The sequence below is a fragment of the Lycium barbarum genome, chromosome 6, assembly GCF_019175385.1.
Source record: "Lycium barbarum isolate Lr01 chromosome 6, ASM1917538v2, whole genome shotgun sequence".
Taxonomy (NCBI): domain Eukaryota; kingdom Viridiplantae; phylum Streptophyta; class Magnoliopsida; order Solanales; family Solanaceae; genus Lycium; species Lycium barbarum.
In genome coordinates, this window is record NC_083342.1 from 131,059,517 (window position 1) to 131,084,400 (window position 24,884).

General features: G+C 32.7%; 1 long non-coding RNA gene across 2 annotated transcripts; it reads right to left on the minus strand.

Moving 5' to 3' along the window:
- Positions 1 to 4,833: 4,833 nt before the first annotated feature.
- On the minus strand, positions 4,834 to 9,411 carry LOC132599010 (uncharacterized). Of its 2 annotated transcripts, XR_009566753.1 has the most exons (3): positions 7,694 to 9,411; positions 5,093 to 7,495; positions 4,834 to 5,000 (listed from the first exon to the last, which is right to left on the minus strand). It is a non-coding gene; the product is annotated as an uncharacterized LOC132599010 (long non-coding RNA). The 2 variants fall into 2 exon arrangements; XR_009566752.1 differs by having other exon boundaries at positions 5,093 to 9,411.
- Positions 9,412 to 24,884: the final 15,473 nt, after the last annotated feature.

Below are 24,884 nucleotides of genomic sequence, written 5' to 3' on the forward strand. Positions count from 1 at the left end.
ACAAGCTATAAGCATTACAATACGATATTTTTCCTTTTATTAGTGCTTGTTTTGCTTTCAAATTCCAATCAACTTTACACGAGATTTTATTTCTTTAATTGTTTTCTTGCCTTTGTTTTTTCTTAAAATATTTCTTTATATTGAAAAGGATGATTTTCGAGAAGTCTATATTGAAACAGCAAAAAAAAAAAAAAAAAAAAAAAAAAAGGGGCGCGGGGCGAATATAGATATTTTACTTTTTCATTTATAAGTGGTGTATTTTACTCATCCTATCCAGGATTGAGGATTTGAATATTGGTTTGAGTACAGATTTTTACGCAATGCATTTGGTTACTGGATTCGAGATATATATTTTTTATAGTTATTTGGCGGATCTTTTCAGCACATATACAATATTCGAGCCAAAATTCATAGATTTCAGATGAACCCATGAGTTAATGCTAAATCCGCAATGATCCTATGCTATTAATAATTTATAAGCATACGATTTGATTAAAGGTACGTACTTGCAGTGAGCAATTATTAATATAAGAAATTTAGAAAAATTGGACAAACAATTACATGCATATAAAATTGGACAATAGAATAAAGGGCAGTTTGGTGGACTAAGCTCTCGTTATGCGCCGGGTTCAGGGAAGGGTCGGATCACAAAAGTCTATTGGTCGCAGTATTACCTGCATTTCTGCAAAAGATGTTTCTGCGGCTCGAACTCGTGACCGCCTGGTCACATGACAACAACTTTATTAGTTATGTCAAGACTCCCTTCGAAATTGGACAATAGAATATGAAGATGAAATAAACGGAGAATATTGAGGTAATGACTTTACCGCTCTTCCCTTTTCTTCTGGCCCGCGTATTCCTTTTCATAGTTGAACTGACTCACTCTTTTTTGCTTTTTTTTTTTTACTCACTCTTTTTCCCCTTGTATAGTTATATACTGAAAATCTTTAACAAAAACTTCTACAAGACGTTCTATTTTTCCATAAAAATATATTCGTTCAAGAAGGGTTCTAAAAGATGTTGATCATAAATGAGAAGATTGGTTCCGTCAAAAAATGAAAGTGGATTCACATTTTTTTTTTTTATATTAAATCAATTCCATAGACTACCGTTTTCTATGGCCATTAGGGGGGTTTGGCATTGACCCCTACCTTGTTAATAAGATTAGTAAAAATATACATGGGACGCCATGACTCCCTCTTTTACATTTGTGAGGACCTCCTCTCTTATATCTACCCCGATGAGCTAGAAGAACACTACTAATTAGATAGTATTCTAATTAGTTATGTTCTCATTATACTAACAACTCACGGGACATCATAACTATAGTACAAAAACAACCTACTCATTTTACATAGGACTTGCACCACATTCCTAGTGAAGGTGCTGCCAGTAGTCCAGCAAAAAATAGTTAATAGTTTGTCCAAAAAATCACGCTCCCTCCTATGCATTGGATTAATAGCTTCCATGTTGATCTGACTGCTGCTTCTCCTTTTCCACTCCTGTATGTACTTCATGTTCTTCTCCTAGTTCTGATTCTGAAGTTTGCTAGTTGAGCTTTATCCATTCTCACTGATCCCCTAGCCTGCCTTGGGAAAGTGGATTCACATTCATATACATAAGAATCATATAAGAAAAAGAAGAATGTTTGATTTTTTTTTTCCGTTCACATGCATTCTTAGTAAGTTCTTATCTCCTCTTATTCAAAGAGTTCTCCAGAAAAGTTCAAATCTTCATTCATAGAATTTCCACTTTTAGGAGTAGGCAATTGACTAGTGTCTCACGGATGAAATTGGTAAAGATAAATCTTCCATACTCCAGAAATTTGTAGCGCATTTAATCAAAGATGTAAACTGACACGCAAGGTAGTTACACCAAATTGATATAAATTTTTACACATATTTATCGACTAATCATGATTAATAGCCTGTTTGGCCAAGCTTATCTTTCCCCCAAAAGTACTTATTTTTCAATAAGTGCTTATTTAAAAAAAAGTGAGGTGTTTGGCCAAACTTTTGGGAGAAAATAAGTGCTTTTTGGGAGTAGCAGAAGCAATTTTTTAGAAGCTAACAAAAATAGCTTTTGCCCAAAAGCACTTTTTTGGAAAGTATTTTTGAGAAAAATACACATAAAAACACTTTTTAAAAGCTTAGTCAAACACTAATTGCTGCTCAAAAGTACTTTTTAAATTAATTGGTCAAATACAAACTGCTTTTAGCTAAAAGTATTTTTAAAAAGATAAGCTGTTTTTAGAAGCTTGGCCAAACAGACTATAAATAATATGTATTTTTACCTTAATTTTAACTACTAAAGTTCAATTATTACATTATTGAGATTGTCTGGTTTGACACAACTTTATAAATGATAGTATCCTACGTACATCACAATTTCAAAATTTCCATTTAATAATTATAATATTAATTGTGTTTCCGTATCATTGAATTTGTAATCTGTAATATTATTTCAGTATTTTCTCAATGTTTTATATTCTGAATCTCATGTTTTGTCAAGCTGCTCAAAAATTACTGCGACAACATATTTTACTCTTATTGACTCCTATGTTGGAAGCAAGATGTTACCCAATTAGACCACGAATTACAAATTATCAAGAAAATGATCTAATCTATTACTGTTTCATCTAGCAATCAACTTGTTCGACTCGTTCAGCAAGCAGAGTCACATGCAACTTCCCTCTTTAACTTAATCACATGACAAAATAGCTTGTAAACTTTAATCATTATGATCGCCCCTCATTAGTGGTGCACAAAACCAATTATCAAAAAGTGTATTCACGTATTCGCACCCGGTGATTATGATAGATTGAGGTCAAAACGCATATTGATTAACTATGGTTTAGTGATAATAGTGCATGAAAAATCGCATATTATGTATTTTAATAAAAAAATCGAGTGTGACTGTGTGAGTAAACTGTTTATGTACAAGACTTTTATGCTTGATAATTTTGCTTGTTTGTTTACTATTTTTATTTTGATCAAAATAATTAATGATTTAAGTTATATATATTGACAATATAAATATTTTTTATATTATCAGTGTATTTCCACCTTTTATAGAAATTTATTTCCCTTTTTATATTATCAGTGTATGCCCAAGTTGCTCTAATTCTTTCGATGAAATTGAGGAGCTTAAAGAATTTAAGTCCAAACCTAGTAACCGTAGGGACTTTTGTAATTCTAGTTTAATGTTCCAAAGAGTCACAGAGTATAGTTTTATCATTGAATCTGCTTTCAATTCTTATCCATAAGCTATCCTGAGATCCAACCTTTTGCAGATTTAGGCCTCATTTGTTTGCGTTTAATGGAAATCTGAATCTGAATGGTTCAGATAAGTGCATTAATTTACATTAAGATATATGAATAATTTTTATCACCGGCTCCACCCCATCCTCACTCCCACCACGTATCCCAACCCCCCACCCCACTACCCCCCCACCCCCACAACCACCAAAACCTCCCTAACCCTCCATTACCCCACCCCGCACCACCCCTACCCTAAACCCCACCACCCACCTACTTTACCCTCACCACCACCCCCACAACCCTCCTACCGCCACCTCCACCCCCACCTACCAACACCCCCTCCCAAAAAAAAAACTCATACCCACCACCCACCACCACTACAAAGCTTATCATCATTACTAGCGAACATAAATGTTTCATTTTTTTATCAAATAAAATTATTATTTTATTAAATTTGTATTTGTTTTCTAATATTTAGTTACTTTCTTATTTGAATTGTATATTTATTATGTTTAAACAAATACATTATGCACATTCAGATATTGAAAAACGAACAGTCTTAATCATTCACTGTTCAGATCTAGATATAACATCTTAATCATTCAGATGCGCATTCAGATTCAGACGTCTTAATCTTAATGAAAACGAATGAGGCCTTATTTCATGATCTCTACTTAATTCCCAATCTTAATTTATTCTTCCAATTTCCATTTGAAGCATAGTTTAAGTGACTTTATAAATCTTAGAAACAAGAATTCCACTCATGCCCAACCTTTAATCATGATAAAAAATTTGTAATCGGCCTTGTTGGGTTAATTGTATATGCGGTTTGTAGAACTTCTATAATCCCTAATCCCATTTAATCCTCTTTCTTCAGAGTAAGTTCCAACAGTTGCTTCTGATCCCGGATATGGCCTGATTGTTAAATCACCTCTATCATATTAATTAATAAAATGTCTGAAAATTCTGATAATTTCAGTGTCTCAATTACGCAGCAGATGATAACAATATCATGTGTCAAGATAATTGGAAATGCATGTGCTAACTGAGTTTAAAATGTGGGCTTCATTGTTCCGCACAGACAAATAAAGTTCGTTGTTCTTTCCATATTTAAACCAGCATTAGGCTTCTACCCCCTGGCCATTACTGACACTTGAGATTATTTTCTCATACAACTGTTATATCATGAGACATTAGCCCCAAAAAAGATTTAAGTCTTCTTGTGATGGTGGCTTTGTTATTTGATTCCTTGCGCTCTTCTAATCAAGTATGAGGCAAAGGTGCTCTTCATACAAAGAGAATCAGTCTTTTGAGCATGTCTTCAATTTTTACTTCCGTCCCTAAATTCCATATTTGATGCCACCAATTAGCATTTGCTATGATATTTTCAACAACCATAGTACTGATCCATGCATAAGAATTTTGCATGCTTAAAAATGGTAATATGGTATGCATAATTGAATAGTAACACACTTATTATCCCAAAATCAATTGAATTAACAGAATGCTCGCTTGTACTCGAGCTCAAGGAATAGGATCATTAGTATAAGTGCAGATGGAATATAACTTCCAGTTCACAAAATACATATAACTTGAGCAGATAAACATCAAGTGATTGGAATAGCTGTTTGTCACAGTAGAAATTAACGAAGCACCTCACTGATACATCACAACTCAAATGACAAGTAGAAACACCGGAGATATAGAAGCACCAAATGCAGGGTTGTCCTCGTGCACGGTCTGTGTTCAACATGTAGCAAACAAAACTAGCATTAGAAACTGTTCGCCTTGTTTAAGGGGAAAAAAAAAAAAACTGAGCTCAATATCAATACCTTGAGCTCAATATCAATACCAGCTACATTTGGGACATGACAGAAGTGCTTCCGTTCAACTTAAGCAATGAACAAACAAATATACCATAGTTAACTTACAAACAAATATGCCATAGTTAACTTATCTGATGTCTAGACCAGTGCAACTTCAAGTGATATGTGTTGTCTATTATACATAAATATAAAAAGAACTATAGTTGAGAAAAATTGCAGGCAGTACTCATGAAATCACATGATCATATTATGCTGCCGAAAAGGAGTAATTAGGTGATTGGTATAGCAACAAACCATGACCTTCTCTGGCTCCAATAGATACAGCTAGCGAGATGTCAAATTCCAAAATATCAGATTACATAGTTGATAGCATAACAAATAGAGATAAGCGTGATACCATCCAAATCCACTCCTCAAAGAGAAAGTGTACACGGTCGTCGCAATATAATTTACCCAATTATGAGTCAGGGTCGATCCCACAGGGAACAATATACTAGGGATTTAAACAAGTAAGGAATTATCACCAACTAAGTTAAGCCAAACACTTTTTCAATATTTGATTTTTGATATAAAAACTAACAAAGATAAAACTAACTAGAAAACGGGTAAAATGATCAATGGTCACAAGTTTGGATACAAAGGAAATTACACTCAAGTAGCGATCCAATGTATTTCATGATTTTACAACTAAGAGCAGGTTTATGTTCATAGATAATGGTTTCTACAATCTCATTGAAAGTCTTCCAACCAAATCAATGAATTTCACTCTAAGCTTTTCCAAGTCTTAGAGTGTGATATCAAGCCCAACCAATTGAATCTCAAGTAACTTTCCTATTTCTAGCTCAAGTTATTAGATAGGTTTAATGACCCAAATTCTTGTTAATTAATCTTTCCCAACTTAGATTTCCTCTTCCAAGCTCAATTAAAGTAAATGGGTGAGTCTTAGGGTTAGCTAATCCCTTAAGAAACATTAAAGAACAAGATTAATTAAATCAACAAAGACCTACTTCAATAGCAATAAAAATCATTCAATACATAAGCAAAACAAGAGTTTCATCCAACACTTTAATCATAAAATATTTCCATAAACAAGATTCAAGTGAAGAAAATAAATACTACACACTTAAATATACAATACAAAGCAAGGAATTGAAGAAATGAATTAAAAGTTTAAGAAATGCTAAACCAAATATTCAAATCTTCAACCCCAAAGTGTGGTGTAGGAACCTAGTCTCCAAAACTTGTATGAAATGGCCAAAAATAATGTTTTACAAACCCTAAAAGAGTATTTATAACATTCCAAAACGGAAACAAATTGTGGACAAAAATGCCCTGCGTGCAGCACATGCTACTCGCAGGCACAACATGCTGCAGCAAGTGCTACTCGCAGGTGTTGCATGCACAACATGCTGCAGCAAGTGCTGCTAGCATGTGCTGCCAGAAAGTGCTGCTTGTTCTATTTTGCTCCGTTTTGCTCCGTTATGCTCTCCGGGCATCTTATCCTACAAAACGACATAAATACACAAAAAGTAACAACAAAAGTGCTTGAAGAGTTACAAAAGCTTAAGAAATTAGCATCGAATATCCCGTAATTTCACGGCACATCAAAGCGGTGTCGACTTTTATAGATGTAAATTTATATAATTTATTATCACTCTTGGCCTTGGATCATTGGTTTAGTCTGATTTTTTTATTATTAGAGGAGGTCAAAGGTTTGATTCTATTCAGCTAATATTTTAGCAAAAGAAGATAGCCCCTTAGCGTGAGGTTCGAACCCCTAACCTAAGGAGAGAAATGACATGCTTCATCAGCGGTACAGGAAGCTACCTTAGTCAGGTGGTGTCATTTTTTTTATGATTTATTTTCTCCATACTATTTGTATGTTTATTTAGTAAAATTTTCCGACAAAGTGGTCTCCGCCTCTGCTCATGAAATCAATTAACAAGCGGTTTTGATCCCTCACGAGGTGAAACACAGCCATTGCACCTAAATATTTTAACATTTACCATTTTGAAAATGGAACAAAATATATACAAATTCTCAAAAAGGGTCAAAATACATATACATTATTTCTTTTATTGATTGGTAGTTCAAACTATAGATAAAATTTGCCACTCTGTGTAGAAACAAGAGATTAGAATTTATAGTAGGAATAATTCTTGTTCAAAATTAAAATAACAAAGGTGACAAAGGCTTACCGATCAAAAAACAAAGGTGACAAAAGCTAGCACTTCAATCTACACTAACTTATAATATATAGGACCCTCTTAAACGAAGTTCATCCCAAACTCTGTTTCTCCTATATTCTTGTTCTTTTGTATCCCCAACCCACCCTCATGATCAAAGCAGCTAACATTAGCTTGCTAAATTCTTTATCCTTGCAATGCAATCATCCTTATCTCAGTGTTACTGTCAAAATGAAAGAAATGATCAAAAAGTAAGAGAATGAGAGACTTAGTCCTGAAGAAAATATACATCTAGCTATTAGCAGCAAGGAGAACCCCAAAACTAGTCCAAGCAATATGGTTAAACTTTCACATACACGTCTTGTTCTATATTTGAAATAACAAATAGAATTTGAAAGACTTGAGAAGAAAGTACTCTTACAAGTTATTCGTTACTCGACTGTTTTGATCTAAGCTTTTTCTGCCTTTCTTTTGCTGCATTCTCTGTCCCTTCGGTTGAAAAAGGACAAACTAGGCTTTCAATGTACAATTCGGTGTGTTGAAGTTCATCACAGTTAGTAACATTTGGATATCTGAATGAGTCATCTTTTGCATTGTATATCGTGAAAGTTGGTCCGTACACCGACAATACTTCACCTTTATTTGACATGAAAAAGGGTGGATACCAGTCTGGATTACTTCGATACCTGATGGTAAACATCTTTATCCAAGATTCTTTAATCCCATACTCCTTCAAAATTAATAGTTTTTGAAATTGTAATTTTTGATAAAATGTAATTGTAAAAAAATAAAAAAAGTAAATTTTTTTGAAAAATAAATTTTTAAAATTTCAAAATACAAGTTTATAGCCAAACGCTGAAAAATGAAAAAAAAAAAAAATGGAAATAAAGTGAATAATTGTTATGGCAAAACGCTTACTAAAATGAGTTCTCTTATAATCACAATAGACAGAAATCTCACTTCCCAACTTTCCCACAACCCATTCAGTCTCTCCTTCTCCATAGGAGGGCTTCTCCACCTTTCCCCATTTCTCATTAGCTAATTCAAAAGAAAAAATGTTCCTGTTTTTACCCGCATTAGGATCGGTATTTAAAGTATCCCAATGAAGCTTCCCATCCACAAACAAGCCTACATGGTCCAACGTCTCGCAATAACCATCACTTTTGGTAATGATTGTCTCCCCACAATTATCAATACTAGTCGAATAATCCGTCTTTAGACTATATACTTTGTCGTCAACGTCATCTGAACCGGAAACAATAAAATTATATAAAAGACACAACCTTATAATCATCACGGAACTCATCATATCCAAAACTATATACGGGACAGTTTTTCTTCCATCTAGGTGTAAACTCAGGCAAATTCTTGTGCTTTCTAGTTGTTGGATTCCATAGAAGGGAATATACTGAATCATCAAGGCCAAGAAACACCAATCCATTGCAAGAACCCCAAAAGGAGAAACGTTTAATGGGGTTTTCAGAGGGATAATCCAATTCAAGAGCCTCGGTAACAGAGTCAACAAATAAAGATCTAAGAGGACATTCTTTATAATTCGACATGTCTGCACAAACATCCACAATAAGCACATGCTGGGTGTCTTCCTTGTTCTTAGCTGATAAGCTGAGATGGGTCTTGATAAATTCAGGGCTAGAGATTAAAGAAAGCCAAGATTTTGAAACAGACCTGAATTTCAAGAGGGATTTCACTGGAAGCCTTGACATGATTTCAGTGATGATTTCTGCTGGCAGAATAGGGATTTCCAAGTTCGAATCTTCCATTGAATTTGATGGAAATTTGGAGGCTTGGACGAGCTCTTTATTTGTGTTCTAATAAGGAAGTAAACTTCAAATAAAATAACCAAATTTTATATCCAGTCCCCTTTCAACTATGCTACATAGATGGATTTGTTGTATCAGATTTAAATTTACAATCAAACATAGTACTAAATTTATTGGGTTGAACAGTAGAAAACAACTGAAACAAGAATGTAATTAATGGGTAAAATTGCTTTATAAAAAGAAAAAAGATGGTGGAATGGTGAATGATAAAAGAGAAAATACATGAAAAAGGATACATGGGGTTGTCTATGTACATTAGTGAATTGGGTGAAGTTTTAGATGAGCTACTAATCCTCCCAAAAATGGGATTATGAAAATCTTGACCGTTCACGTTGTTGTTGAATTGTAATTATCCAAGTGAATTGGGTGAAGTTTTCTCCTAGTATCACTCCATCCGTCCCAAAATAAGTGTCACTTTAGTTCATTTGACGCTCATTAATAAAAACAATAAGCGCTTGTTTGGAAAGTCACCCAAGTAATTGGAATTTGATGTAATTACACAGTTTAACCTGTTTGTTTGAGCAAGTAATTACACAGCTAGGTGGGAATTGAGTGTAATTGAGAGGGTGTAATTACACTCTGTAATTAAATTGTTACTTTTTAGTTTGTTTCTTTTTAGTTTATTTTAATTTCTTTTTATTTTTAATTTATATTATTTTAATTTCTTTTGATTTTTAATTTATTTTTTATTTCTATCATTTTTATTTTTTAATTTTTACTTTTTAATTATTACTTTAAAATGTATTTTTCTTTTTATATTATTTATTTTTAATTTTTTAATTATTATTTTTTAAAATGTATTTTTCTTTTTATATTATTTATTTTTCATTTTCTTGCTTCTCATTCTCAACCTTTACTTCTTGTGGTTCCATATAATTGCTCATATTTTTTTATCTTTTTTATTTTATTCATTTACCATAACCGTATTATTATTCTAATTTTTGAAACTACACCTCTTAATATTGGAAATAATGAGTCATTAACAAACTTGACATATAACGAGTGACGTTATTGAAGTAGAATTTCGTTGTGAATGAGGTTATAGAATTATATTTTCCCTTTCTTTTGAATTATTTACTTAAGTTACGTTGGATCTTACTTATGTAATGTTGGAATTTGACATAAGAGTATTATGTTAAACTTTTTCTTTTGGATTTTGAATTTAGGTTATATTTTCAATTTTAAGTTATTTGCTTTCACATTGCATGTTGTTTATTTTTCACTTACATTTGATGGATTTTTTGTGTCAAACATTTGAATAATGTTATGGCATTATATTTATAAATATTATTTTTTTGTCAAACATCCAATCCATGACGTTCTCACAAAAAAAAGTCATTTTATAATTATTTAAAATTAAATATTATTAATTTGAAAAATATATGTCAATTATTTTTTACAATATTAGTTACAAATATATGATTATTAATTAATATAATTTCAAGAAATAACGTGTTATTAATAACTAATTTAATACATCATTTATAAAGGCAAATACTTTTTAAATATTAATTTTAAATTTTTTATAATTAAATTTTATTTTTAAATTAAACTAACTGTGTAATTACACTTGTGCAACCAAACAGCACGCTCGTAATTACACTGTAATTACGTTATAACAAATAAACAGGTCGTTGTAATTATACAGTTACACTACTGTGTAATTACTAGGCTGTGTAATTACTACCCTAGTAATTACACCAATTCTAATTACCAGGTGGCTTTCCAAACAGGCCCTAAATACAAGGTCTAATTGCTAACTTACTCATATTTATTAAATGTTTTTTGAGGATTGAGCACTATTAAGAATAAATAATTCCTTAATATAAAGATTTTGTTGAAAATAATTACTACTATTTTTTGTCTTGAATTTTTATAGCAACACATGTTTTGGAATAATGTTTTTGCTAAAGTAACACTTATGTTGGGATGGAGGGAGTACTTATTTTGCTTTCAACATAAGATTTTGTTTCTTTAATTGCTTTGTTGCCTTAATATTTTAAAAATATTTGTTACTCTGGAAAGGATGATTTGGAGAAGATTATATTGCAATAGAAAAGGGCAAAAAAATGAATATCATTTTTCAGTCTTTCTTTTCTTTTGGTAGCGGTGTATTTTATCCATCCTATGACCAGAGACGCTGGATTCTAACTAGGGGTAGGCGTTCGGGCAATTCGAATTGAATATGAAAATTTCAATTTTGATTTTCTATTTTAGAATTCAAGAAATTAAAATTCAAATAACTTCGGATTATATCGATTTTTCTTAAGTTCAATTTCGAATTAATCGGTTTGGTTGTTTCAGATTTTTGGTTTTGAGCCTTTAAGTTGAGTTTCCTCTTCTTAAAAAATTGAACACTCTAATAAAATATTCATATAAAGTTGCGATAATATTTTCTCATGCCCACCACAACCATCCAAGAGAAAATGTTGATTCAAGCAATGAAAATCATTATCAATGAAATTCTTAATCTAATAAAGTAAAATCAACAACAACAACAACAACACATATCTAATATAATCCCACTAGATGGAGTCTGGGAAAAATAAAGTAAAATCATGTTAGATATATCATATTACTAAAATTTTATACGCAAGTCAACCACTACTCAATCCTTATAAATTCTCATTTAATATGTTTTCTTGAGGATCTAGTGTCACAACTTTTCAAATGACAATAAAAACAGGCAGACTTAGGGGTGGACATTCGGGCCGTCGGATTGGATATGAAAAATTCGATTTGAATTTTCGGGTTTCAGATTGAAAGAATTGCAATCCAAATCCAATTCAAATAAGCTTGGATCGGATTGGATATTTGAAGTTCGGGTGCGGGCTAATCGGTTCGGATATTTTGGATTTTCGGTTTTGACTTTTGAGCCTTTACGGCAAAAGCTTATTAGGAAAGAAATTCATGTGCCCCAATTATCAAGTTACATGTCTTACCATAATGTGAAATCAAATATGTAGATTATGCAAAGAGTTGTTACCACTAAACCAAAAGGTATCAAGTCACATAGTTTAGTTCTACATTATTCCTTCTGTTTCATTCGAAGTTGCCTTATTCTTAAAGTAGTGGAGTAAATTACACCTTTGCAAGCTATATTATATTTAATTTGGTAGAAAATTCTATAATGGACTTATAATTATAAAAGGTAGGGTCGTATGGTACTAATCTATTGGACGCTGTACTAATTAGTATTGGGCACATATATAATGGGTAAGGGCTAAATAAGGTATAAAAATTTCTGAATTTTCGGATATCCGTAAATCCGAAGTACTGAAGCTGATATCCAATCCAAAAATTAAAAAAATTAAAATCCGAAGTCCAACCATAATCCAAAAATCCAAATAAAATATCCAAAGCATTCGGAGTTTGGTTTGGATTTTGGGTTGGCCCAAACTATGCCCATCCCTAGGCAGAATGCATAAAGACCCCCTAAATTTGGCGCGTTTTATTTAGATCCCCGTAAATTATACTTGGTCCTAATTATCCCTTGTTATTGTGTTTTACCCCCTCAAATAGTAACTGGTCCTTGTTACGGTCCGCTTTTACGCTCGCTCGTAAAAACTTCACATAACTTTGACTCTTTCCCGTGAACAAACAAAGTCGTCACCTAATAATTGTATGAAAATTAGGAAAACAATTTAAAAGGTATTTTTGAAGGAAAAAAAGCCTTTTTAGTGCCAGAATTCGGGTAAGGGTTCAGGTGATTCCCCAAGGAAGGTATTAAGCCCTTCGGTATTAAGTATCCGCACAATGCAGTTAACCTACAGATCTAACATTTTATGTCTAAAAGAGTATAACTTGTTTGTAGAAAATGTGTTTAAGATTTTGATTTGAAATCATTTGTTTAGCACTTTAATTTGCAAAATGATTTGTTAATTCTTTAAAAAAAAATGTACTTAAGTTTCAGACCTCCAATTAAATATTTAATCCAATTTCTTAAACTTGTAGGTCTATGAATTCACTTTGATAACTATAAAGACATGAATTATCTTTTTAAGTTACTTAAAGCAAACTTGAAGCATTGGGCCTCAATTAATTTCCAGTGAACCTTTTGCACCTGAATTGGGCTTTGATATTGAAATGTCAGCTTATTTCATTTAAAACTTGAACACGAACACATAACTCTTGCCATTCTTCAATACTTTTAAAATCAATTTCCGAGTTTTTTTTTTGTTTTTGATCAAGAAAAGGATTGAAAATGAAAAAAAGTGTTGTTTTTCTTTTTAAAAAGATCAACCTTTGCTATTTCTAAAATTGAATGCTTTATTAACAACAACTTAAACGACTCATAATCATTCACTCTATTGGGGTCTCATCTAGTTAAGAAATTAAAACAAAGGTAAAATGTTAGTCAATTTTACAACACAAATACACAACAAAATGAGGTAAATCATGAGAGATAACTGATTGGGCTTAGCCCATTTCCGCTGCTGCTATGCATCTTCCGCTGGACTGATGAGGTTGACTCGATAGAGAATGTTATGTTGGGCTTGGCTCAACACACAATGCAGGGAATGGAGAGTCCAGTAGACGCGTTCATGCCCCCGAAGCAGAGAAAGAAAAAATTAGTATCTATATTGAAACGCAAACTAAAACACGCAGATGAAATTCAAGAGTTATACTTTGGATTAAAGAAACCACATCATTTTATTATTTTTCAAAGTAAATCACATAGTGGGCAAACCATTGAAACATTAAGCCTCTGTCTAATGATAAGATTTAAAACTTGTTCTAATCTTTAACATAAATCTAGAAGGATTAAACTTGTCATGCATGCCTCACCTAGCTTCAAAATAGGTTTGTATTTGAACAGGGAGATTCGAATCAGATTTCGCTAACTCGACAAGTTTATGGTCACACAAATTTCAACTTAGATTTTGAAATACTTCAACTAAACCTGACTACACTAAACATTCGGGAAATTCTTTACTGGACTTCATTCTCAAATTCAAAAATAACGGGTGCAGCAACGAAAGTGAAGAGTCCGCGCAACTTAGCTTAAAATCATTCATGCTCCTTCCAGAATTCCATAACACTTAAGGCGATCACATTACATGAATAAATTGGACGTTAACAAGTTTGTAAAAATCTGCAGTTATTAACTTAGATAACAAATTCTACCACACATCAACAGAAAAAAGAGAATAGGATTAAGCACACAAGGTAGCCAACCAACCCATTCAATTTGATACAAACAGAAGAAAATAAGAGAGATGACCATGCTGGAAAAAGATAAAATGTAAACATGAACATGAAAGACTAAACTGGAAATTTATCACACATAATTGAACTTAAGCTAATTCATTCACAGTTGCTACGTTAGTACTTATCAGAGAGATGTTTTAACTAAATTTCAAAATCAAGTTGTTTAAAAAACAGAAGAGAACTAAGAGTGAGACTAAGTCATTTTATGCCTAGATTACTAATTGGAAGCTCACCTATTCATATCAGCTTTGGACAAGAACATAACTGAGGGAATAGCAAAAAATCTAAAGTTAAAAGGGAGAGTGTTAACTGTGAAAGAACACACATATTATCTCTCAAAACAGCACTAAACAGGCACATCTAATGCCACCTATTTCGTATAAAGATGTTAATCAACCAGGGGAAAAGAGGAACATACTAACAACCAACATTACTACTATTCTTAGGCCAATTAGCTCAACATGAACACGTAAAGAGAATCTAAATCTCACTCGTAAGAGCACAAACTTAACTTAATAATAGGAATGAAAACAGATGGAAGTTAAACACGCAACATGAACTACATACGACAAAAAAAATGGAAAACGAAATGGTAAATAGTCATGCTTATGTATGAATATACAAAGAACTAACTTAAGAAGAAAAGTACAAACAATTCATCTATATTACGGGAAACTAAAACTCAACGAGCACACATCAAAGGGACTGAAAAATATATGGGAAAAACAACTAATCTATGCTAACCGGAAATTAAGATTTAAACCATAATGAAATAACAAAAACAGAGAAGAAAAGTTTACCTGTTGTGGAGCAACGAACTGAGGCGACGGGAGTCGAAAAAGCAATTTCACCAACGAAATCAGAGAAACACAAACAAAATTTTAAACTTTCTCCGACAATTCGAAAATTCAGTTTTGTTTTAACTGTGTAATCGAAAATTCAGAGGTTGAAGCTGTAACTCGCAAGGCAGCTCCATTTTTTTTTTAATCTTTATTTAGTTTTTAAGTTTTTGTATCCTTATTTTTATCTAGGGGTGTCAACAATTTTAAAAATCGATCGAACCGATCAAACCAAATCGTACCGAATTGATTTTATGTATATATGTATACATATATATACATATTAATTATTTCGCTGGCGTCCCTCCAAGGCATATTCAATCATTTTTTTTTCCTGTTATGCTTGGTTGACTGTTTCTAGTGATTAATGTGTGTCATGTTGTATTTGGTTTTTCAATTTTTAGTTTTTAAAGAAATGACATTCAATCCCAATCAAAATAAATTTGCTCTAGTTCGGATTTCAATTGACATGATTGAAGTAATGGACACTGTGCTGATCGATAAGATAACAAGATATTTGATGAGATAGACAAACGTTCTCCTATAAAAGTACTCCAATGGAACAATTCAACAATAATAAACTTGCACGCGCCTGATATCATAATCAAAACAAAATATAGGTATTATAATTATTTAATGCTAGTTGATTTATTTATTGGTTCGAATCGGGGCTTTACGTTCGTAGAAATGATCAAGAAGTACTCCCCATGATTCTAATCCAGAGTATGTTCTTATTCACTGAGTAAGTAAATAACTATCAAGAACGAAGTAATCTTTTACTTTTGTTAAAGGCTCTTTTTCCGAGAAAGGAGAATAGGAATGAAATAAAAAAGAATGAAATGTGTTATATATACACACAGGGAGAGATTTAATAATTCGTTTTTTTTTTCCTGATTTTTTTGGTTTTTATTTTTTAAATCCAAAACAAATCAAGAACCCAAAATTTCTTAATCTTAAAATCCGAAACCAAAAAAGACTGAAAAACAAAATCATAAAACAAGAAACGTCTAGTTCGATTTAATTTTACAGTTTAATGTGAATAACGCACACGCCTAATCATATAGGTATGATATTGGATCAACTTCTTCATTAGGGATCACGGTGATGACTGGGGGCGGAGCCACATACGGCTAAGGGATTCATCCGAACCCCCTTCGGCGGAAAATTACACTTATTATACATGGTTAAAATTACTTTTTATGTATAGATAGTATATGTTGAATTCCCTTGGACTTCTTCGTGTGTTTATTTCTTCATATTTTGAACTCCCTTCTTGCAAATTCTGACTCCGCCACTGGTGATGACATCTCTTTGCTGAAACTATTTGCCGAATTCTTACCAAAGCAGTGTTACCAAACTTGGAAACTAGGAAATTATGAATGTTTGGCGTGGAATTACGAACTTTTGCCCTTTATTTGGAAACTAGAAAATTATGCTAAAAGAAGCTACTACAAGAAAGAAGACATTTGCCAACAAAAATATTTTACTATCGTTGCAAAAAGTACTTTTGGCAATAATTTTTTTTTGTTGTTGCATAAACTTTTTCCATCGGCTGTTATTGCAACGACGTGCAACAACTTTTTTGTTGTTGCGAAAATACTATTTGCAACAACAGTAAATACTATAGCAACAAAATTAAATTGTTTGGCAACAAAAAAAGTTCATTTTTAAAAGATTCATCATATATGTCAACAATAAAATTAATTCATCATATATGTCAACAATAAACTAAGTTATTGCCAAATATTGATTTTTGCCAATTATATTATTTTTATTGCCAAAAGAGTTGTTGCCATTTCTTTACTTTCTTGAGTGAGCGAAGCTTGTAGAACTTAAAATTTGCTTGATCAGTTTAATTAAATGATATACTAAAATTAGTTTTCCTAATAGATGAAGTTTCACATTTCATTGATAGATATGCAATTAATTTGAACAGAAAGTCTAGGAATTATGCTAAAAGAAGCGGGCTTGTAGAACTTAACATTTGCTTGATCAGTTTAATTAAGGATATACTAATATTAGTTTGGGATAATCTCAGAGACCTCCCTCCACATTTGACGTCTTAACACATACATCCCTTGTGGTTTAAGATATTGCGTTTACCTCCCCTCTTTTTTTTTTTGTAACGAAAGTTGATTCAAATGGTAAATTTTGTAATGTTCCAAAATTGCCCTTTGATGACATTAATTGTTAAGTACTAGTAAATTCTATGACGCATAATTCTTTCTCTGCTGCAAAATGGAACTATTTTGAGTTTTCAACTGATAAAAAACGATGGCAATTAAAAAAAAAACGTATGCTTTGATACAATTGTAAATTTGTAATACTATATCAAATATAAGAACGCGGATTATATTTACAAGTTTATTATAATGTAAAGAAATTGCCTGTTGCTTATACGTCTAGCACAGAGAGTATGTGAGAAGAGGTTTTTATTATAAAAACTTAACGTCATGAAGGGTAGTTTTGGAATATTATAAAAATAATTCTCTTAAATCAACTTTCGTTACAGAAATATCAAAAGAAGAAGGTAAATATAATATCTCAAACTACAAGGGAGGTATGTGTTCCAAGGCAAAACTACCATATGTCAGCATGCTTCCCATTTAGGTGAAAATAGGATTAACGACAAAAAGCGGTTTCACACACCATAAGATGGGAGCCTGAGGATCCACTAAGGCTATGTATTCCGACTTTGTAGACGCCTTGTATACATACTCCGTATGCATCCACTATTAAATCAAGGCCAAAACCGATAAACTTGTTTTTTTTTTTTTTAAACATTTCAACATTAGAAAATCTTATTAGTTGAGTGAAGTGCGGATGGAATCCCTAGTATATATATATATAAGGGAGAATGACATTTATAGAACTTCAGAAATATAAAGAGTCCTAATATTGTTAGGAACTCTCAACTTGAAAGAAGTAAGTTCTCTTCTTCTAAAACAAAAACGAAGAAGAAAGACATCTCTCTTTTTAAGTAGAAAGACTCTCTTATTTTCTAGTGAAGAACTTCAATGAAAGATTCCTTTACATTGTTTGTTATGGTGTAGTTCGTGCTTATTGCATGTGATTACACCGTTGACTAGTAAAACAAATAGAATAGGTTTTGGAATGATCTTTTGTGATCTTGATTGATTATTTACCTTCATTGGTGTCAAAGCCCGTGTTTTGTTTCCTAGTCTCGATCGTTCATTCTTGAATGTGTTGATGGAAGTAAATTCCCAACGAATTGAATTCACTTTTTAGTGACGGTTAATGTGATCAATAAGACTATGTTTTTTGTTTCCCTTGTCTCTCTTAACAAAATTGCAGAGAAACTTTCTCCGGAAATCATCAGAACCCCTACTTTTTCTTTAGTTTTTGAAAAATAAGATTTTTAAATGTCTTTTTAAAAGGATTTTCTAATTTTCAAAATAATTAGGTGGTAAATCCGTTTTCACAAATAGCGAAGGATGCATTTTAGCGAGCTTAAAAGTGGACCGTAACACCGAGTAATCAGTCAATATTCACACCTATATTGAAGATGTTTAAGTTAGACTGCTAACAACCGCACTTTTTGGCAGTCTGAGTAATCATCTTGGTTTTCCAATCAATAGAATGCTGATGAACAGATATGAGATTGTTAAAAGTGGCTCTCTTTCGTACCATCACTCAAGAGTACAATTAATTCAGTACTCAAACTAGTGTCTCCATTAAAGGGGTGTCTGCCCGTTTGAAGTATTACTTTATGTTGTTTACAGAACTCAAATGTACAAGCTATTCAAAATATAGTATAATTTGTTGAAAATATACACTTTCTAGTAGTTTAAGTTATTAGATGAGATAAACAAATAATACTCTACAATACAGTATCGAAACAGAAAATACTCTGTCAACATCTTTTTCTCCTTCAGCAACAGCAGGCATGAAATCCCTTATAAATAGCTAGCTAGAACAAGATATCTGATCACATTCACCACATGCAAATTTCAACACAGTACTTTTTGGGGAGAATATTTTCCTTCATATCAAACACACCCCAAACTTATAAGATACATCATACAATAAAAGTGAATATATAGAAAACATAAAGTAAATCTCAAGCAATAAACCTAAAATAAAGTAACTTTTAACAATTTGTTAGTATTGGGCTAAATTAGAGATCGCTTTAAATTGAATTATCTTGGATTGGGCTAAAATCAGCTAAATACAAAATTATTTTGAGCCCAAATCATAATATTTTAGACGGATTGGGCGGATCATCAACTTTTGGGCCATATTTGACACCCCTAAATCAGATAGTAGAGTAGTAATTATAGAAAACAATTAAAGTCTAATAAAATGGGGAATACGTTAAAGAGGAAATGAGCAGTAATTTACTCAATCAATTCCTTCTAACGATTTGCGTTTCTTCATTGGTTTTTTTCCTTCGCGATTAAGTATTTTTATCTCTCTATGTCTTTAAAATCCATACAACTAGAATTTACAAATTATTCTAGAGAAAAAGAAGCAAAGTACCGACAAAGGTAAAATATAAAAAGAACTGAAAATTGGAGTAGGTAAAAATGGTCTAGTAAATTTAAATTTGAAGGAAAGATAAGTTTTTTTTATTTTTTTTACAACCGGACAAATTTAAACTATATATTCATTGCCCTGAGGTAAAAAGTTGTACATTGCATATAGGTTATATACAATTGCACACCCACAACCATCCATTAATATGACAAATTAAATCAAAGAGCTCCTGGTTTTTCCTTTCCTGTTTTACCGTGTAAATTCGACCACATAGTTGAGACTGATAAAATGAAACAATATCATAGAAATAGAATCCACCTTTTTTTATGCACTGCAAACAGGTTCAAAACTGATGTTCAGCAAAAATTGTACATCCAAGGCCTTTGGCCGGCAATGGCTGACGGAAAAGGCTTAATTTGTCATGGATCTTGGGCTGAAAAAATCATGACAAATTAAGCCCTTTCCGTCAGCCATTGCCGGCAAAAAAATACACGTACAAAAAGTGGTACTAAGGTGCTCTGTGTGTGTGTGTGTGTGTTTTTTTTTTTTAAAGTAATGAGAAGTACTTATTGTACTATATTCCTTATATATAATTGTATTTTCTTTTTGTGCTTTGCATATAGTTGGAACAGAACCCAGGCTTAAAACATAATCTCGAAATCGTTTGACAAAACTTGATAACTTGCCGTGACAGAGGCACCGAAGGCTTCAGGACAGATGAATGGCGAAATTACTTCCAAGCGACGATATACGGGGTTGCTGAAGAAGAATCTGATTGAGCATTTGGTTGATGGTGGAGTTCACAATGTCGGCTTTAGGGTGAAGCTAATAAAGCAAAGGCCTTAGGCCTCAAAATCTTTTCACTATTATAGGTTTATAAATTGACTTTTGAAAAAATTAAGTATTTTAAAGTAAGTATATTTTTATTTTATTTTTTATAATGTAGAGTATATATGCTTATAATTGTAGCTTTTATTTTTATTTTATTTTTTATAACGTGCGGTGCACGGGATGCATGTGAAGCGCACGGGATGCGCGTGCGGCATATGAGATGCACGTGTGACACACTCAGAAGCTAGTTTTATTGAATATACTTGAGATTTCTTATTAAGATTTGGCTTTAGACTGTCAATTTCATTGAGCCGCCCCTAGGAGTTCAGCTATCAAACCATACTCTTCTCGAAAAGAAGGAGATTATCACTACCCTTATCCCCCGTGGGCATATAATTTATAATTTTATGAAGACTTAAAAATTATATTTAATGTTAACTAATAAGTTCAGAAAACTAGCCGTTATAAGTTTTAAAAAATAACCTTTATAAATTCAAAAAACTAGTCGTTGATAAATAAACTTAAAGACTTTAAAGTTATAAGTTATAAAAAATAAATTCTAATATTAAGTTATAACTAAATAAGTTATTAAAAAAATATAAACACTAAAAGTTTCGAATGAATTATTAAGTTTGTAGTTTTTTTAAAAATAAAATAAAAAACACCTTAACCTGTCTGACCCGGCCCGACCCAGACCCCTATATCTCGAGGAGGCTCGGCCCCCTAGTCCCGGTTCCCCCTTGGTCCCCCTTTTATTTGTCTCTCGTCCCGTCCTGTCCCCCAAAATAGGTCCATCCCGTCCCGTTTCCTTCGACAGGCTTATCCTCAGGTATTAACTTATAAAAAAGGCAACATTTTCTAATGAAAAAAATCAGAAAAATAGCATTATAAATAAAGATACACATGAATCAGGACCCTTTGATAACTTTGCCTTGGCGAATCTGGAATGAGAACGGTAGCTGGCCTCGATCCTTAGTGCTGTTACACATACAAATTCAGCAAACATGTACTACAAAACCATGAATCAAACTTTACAAAGAAAAAAAAAAAATGGATCCACGAAAGCTTACCTCCAGAACTTCTAGCTTAGGTCTCTATTTTCCCTGCAGGCCTAAAACAAGAAAAACAATATTAACCAAAACCCTACTAAAAACTGTACATAATAAGGAATCAAACTAAATTAAAGATTCAGCCTTTAAGCTCCAATTCATCTCTTAAGAAAAAAGCATACCAAATTAGAGTTTAAACCCACTGATCAGATTAGCCATGGCAAAAAAAAATAAAAAATAAAGAATCTTTTTTGTGGGGACTATTTCCTGGTTATTTTAATTATGTGGGTCAGATCGGGTTAAAAAGGGGAAATCGGGTAATTTTACGTGAAATTGAAAAATTGAGGTTGATTTGGGAATTCCATCCAATTAAAGAATAATTTTGTTTAACTTTGGTAACGGTAGGGGTATAAATAACCCAACTTGTAACGAAGGTAGGCCTGTGCACAAATCGGTTCAATCCGAATTTCCGAACCGATTCGAAACAATTCAGATAATTTAATTTGGATAATACAATTCGATTTCGATTTACAAATGCAATTGTAAAATATTACGGTTTAACGGTTCGGTTACGGTTTGCTTCAATTATCAACCGAACCGATCCGAACAAACCGAATTTATATGCCACTAGTGACTAATATGACTAATTTGGTATATGTAATGTGGTGTTGGCGGATTTGTATGTTTGCATAAGTTGTCAAGCTCTTGTTTTGCTATTTATATGCTATTATGCTTGCAAGTTTATGATTTTTTCTTGGTTAATGTCTTGGTTATAAGGCTGTAAGTTTAGGATCTCATTATTTTTTGTTATGTTTACTCTAAAACTGAAATGAAATAGTTGCTTGTTTAAATTTCGAATAAACCGAACAAATCGATTTGTGTAACCGAACCGAAATAATAAAAAACGAATCAAATTGAACCTAGAATGGATCTAGTTTGGTTGAGAATTTTAGAAAGTCGAAATTCGAAATTTCAACTCGATGATGGCCAAAATCGAACCGAACCGATTCGTGCACATACCTTAACAAAGGAGGGATATTTTTGACCGTTTTCCCTTTATTGTATTACTAATACCATATACTAGTAAGCGAATTTAATATATCAAGGCTTTCTCCGTCTATACTGTTCCATTGCTCTCGGAGCACGTTAGGCCTCTGTGATCAATGAGCACCACGATACAAGACCAGACGCTCTTCAATGAGCAAGCTAACCCTAGTAGCTCAAGGGTCAACGTCTTCGCAGGGAATAGAATCGCGAAGAATGGTATGGCTCTATCTTACATTCCACCTGAGATTGTGAATGGAAAACCTGTGGTTCAACTTGATAAGGATGATATTGAAAGGGAGACAGAGAAATGGAGAAAAGCCTTAATAGCTTGTGTTGTTGGGTGGAATCCAGGGTATTATCTGATGAAGAAATACATTGAAGAAACCTGGATAACTGTGGCATCTCCTGATATATTCTTACATGATGAAGGCTATTTTGTAATCAGGTTTCAAAATCTTGATGAAATGCATGAAATTCTATATTCTGGTGGACACTTTACAATCAACAATAGACTCATTATTCTAAGACCTTGGACACCTGATTTCAACTCTAAAGAGGAATTTTTAACTGAAATTCCTCTGGTGATGAATTTTCCTAAGCCCCCGATGAACATAATTCGATGTTGTTTAAGGAGGAGTTCGAGTGCAGGTGTGGGAGCTCTGAGTCCTTGAGCTGTATTGCTAGTGCCAGAGGATAACCACTGTTTGCAAGTATAGAGTGATGATGTTATGAATGTAACCAAGATGGAGGATCCATGTGGGAAGATGCCAAATTACATTTGGGAACCGGCCACGTGGGAAAGATGCCTATATATAGAAGAGGGAAATAATCTATTAAGACTTATGCTATGAAGTTGTCTCTCTATTTCTTAGTTGCTTTCTAGACTAATTCTGGTATTTTTACTTTTATTTCTATGATGAACTCGTATTAGAATGTATGTGATTACACTTCTCCGTATCAATACAATTCCCCTTTGTTACAGATGACGCTTCATGATGGATAGTTATGTAAACTGTGATCTTTCCTACAACATCGGTATGCCCAAGTCGCTCTAATTCTTTCAATGAAATTTAGGAGCATAAAGAATTTAAGTCCAAACCTGGTAACCCTATGGGCTATTAAGCTTTGTATTCTAGTTAGTATGGTTTTATCAATGAATCTGCTTTCAATTCTTATCTAAGCTATCCTCAGGTCCAACTTTTTGCTGACTTATTTCATGATCTCTACTGAATTGCCAATCTTAATTTACTCTTCCAATTTCCATTTGATGCATAATTTAATAACTTTAAATTATGGTAACAGAAGTTCCACTTGCCTTTATAACTTTAAATCATAGGAAAAGGAATTCCTTTCATGCCAACCTTCAATCTATATAGAGACCCTGCATTTACTTCTCGTTCTAAGACTTCCGGCAACCACTCTTCGTTTCCTGTCCCACTCATGTTCTCATTTGTCACCACACATGCAGATGGTAGTCTTGAGTCTTTGATAGCCAGTGCTATTTCACTTGACTGAATCGGTAGTTGATTTTTTGAAAAAACTTTTTTAATCGGCCTTGTTGGGCTAATTGTATATGCTGTAAGCAGCATATAGGAATGACCAGAATTCTCAGACATTTTAATATTATGATCAAGGTGATTTAACAATCAGACCATTTAATCTCATTTAATTCTCTTCCTATAGAGTAAGTTCAAGCATTTGCTTCTGATCCCAGGTTATGGTCTGATTGTTAAGTCACCTCTAGCATATAAATATCTGAATACTCTGATCATTTGTGTCTCCATTCACAGCAGATCATAAGCCAGAGAATATCATATATGAAGGTAATTGGAAATGTATGTGCTAAGTTGAGTTAAAAGGTGGGCTCTTATTGGTCAGCACAGATAAATTAAATAAAGTTTGTTGTCCTTTCCATCATGGAAGTTCCATGTGTAAAACCAGAAACATTAGGTTTCCACCCCCTGGCCTTGACTAACACTTATTAGATAGGATATTCTCATATTATTGAATTGCTATATCATGAGACAGTAGCCCCATAAGAGATTTAACAGTATTGTTGTGATGGTGGCTTGTTATTTGATTACTTGCGCTCTTTCAATCAAGTATAGGCCAAAGGTGTTCTCATACAAGAGAATCAGACTTTTGAGCATGTCTTGAATTTTTATTTTTGTTTCTAGATCAGTTCCATATTTTGATGCCACCAATTAGCATTTGCTATGATATTTTGCAACAACCATAAGGCTGATATATGCATAAGCGTTTTTGCATACTTAAAAATGATAGTATGATATACGTAA